This window comes from Parus major, chromosome 1 (genome assembly GCF_001522545.3).
Source record: "Parus major isolate Abel chromosome 1, Parus_major1.1, whole genome shotgun sequence".
Taxonomy (NCBI): domain Eukaryota; kingdom Metazoa; phylum Chordata; class Aves; order Passeriformes; family Paridae; genus Parus; species Parus major.
The window spans coordinates 1,098,756-1,100,210 of NC_031768.1; the positions used below are offsets into that span (position 1 = coordinate 1,098,756).

A 1,455-nucleotide genomic window follows, 5' to 3' on the forward strand; every position below is an offset into this window, starting at 1 on the left:
CAAGATCCAGCCCTGCCCTCTGCCCCTGGCAGCCATTCCCTGGCTCCTGGCCCTGCAGCCCTTGGCAATTGTCTCTCTCCAGCTTTCCTGGGGCTCCTTCAGGCCCTGCAAGGCCACCCTGAGCTCAGCCCAAAGCTTCTCCTGGCCAGGCTGAACAATGGCAGCTGGGCCAGTCTTTCCTGCCAGCAGAGCTGCTCCATCCCTCTGCTCATCCTGGAGCCTCCTCTGGGCTCTCCTACATGCCCACATCTGGGACACCCCAAATGTAAAGAAAGAAATCCCACAGGAACAGAAATACGGGATCCAGGAGCCACCCCAGGACACATCCCTGCTCTGCCCCAGGAAAGTTGTGCTCTCTCTGGGAACTGTGGGGAATTTGTGCAGGGCTTTCCTGCAGGAAATCACAATCCACAGCCATTTCCTGCCTGGATTCTCCATCTCCCTGACATTAAAGCATCAGTGCTGATGTTACCTCAGCACTCCCCCACTATTCCACCCTGCCCACTCCACACAATTCCCTACAGCACTGGAACTGCTGCTCCACAAACACGGGCTGCTCTGTCACAGGGAAGCAAAACTGTTCAAGGTTTGGAGGTTTTATAGATTCCTGTTTTGAGGGAAGGATAAGGGAATAGGAGGAACTGCTGCCATCACCTGGGAAAACGAGAACCAAGCACAGTTTTCTCCTTGCTACAGGCTCAAGGGATTCCTCCCTCTGACCCTGCTGCAGTGGAAATCAAACCCCTCTGAATCCTGTTTTAAGGAATACTGCAGAATAAAAAGTTTGTCAAGCCATTAAAACCAGAGAATCACAGAGTATGCTGAGCTGGGAGGACACACAAAGATCATCCAGTCCAAGCCCTGGATCTGCACTGGACACCCAGACAACCCCACCCTGGGCATCCTTGGGAGAGTCATCTGAAAATGTGGGACTCAATGAGAAAAGAGAATAAAAACAAATAAACCCCATGAAACTCTGAAGTGGAAGATAATACCAAAAGAATGGATTGAATTCCATTAGTTTCACTGATTTGTTTGTGATTAACAAGCAGGGGGTGAGAAACCCTGCCAGGAACAGGCACCTGAGCACGACCTTGTCCCTGGGCCATGGAGGGTCCCCAGGGAGCTGCCAAAATTCGGGAGCCCTGGGCAGGGGCTGAGGAGCTGGGATGGGCTCAGGGGAGAGGGTGGGACTGGCAGGGCAGGAGAGCAGGAAGGAAATGGTTCTGCAATGGTTCCCTCTGCTTTTAAACATCTTAAACATCTTCATGAGAGCCTGAACCAGGAGCAGTGGAACAGGGGAAATGAATATTGAATGCCTGTATGAATCCTCAATGTCAATATCCAATATCCAAATGGTATTGACAGCTAAATTAATATTGAATGCCTCTATGAATCCTGAATATTGATATCCAATATCCAAATGGTATTGACATCTAAATGAATATTGAATGC

The 1,455-nt window shown here is 50.2% G+C and overlaps 1 protein-coding gene across 2 annotated transcripts in view; it reads right to left on the bottom strand.

The window, feature by feature from the left end:
• Positions 1 to 1,455, bottom strand: part of LOC107200385 (trifunctional purine biosynthetic protein adenosine-3-like) — a 25,121-nt gene that overhangs the window by 12,845 nt on the left and 10,821 nt on the right. The gene's annotated exons all lie outside the window — the stretch shown is intronic.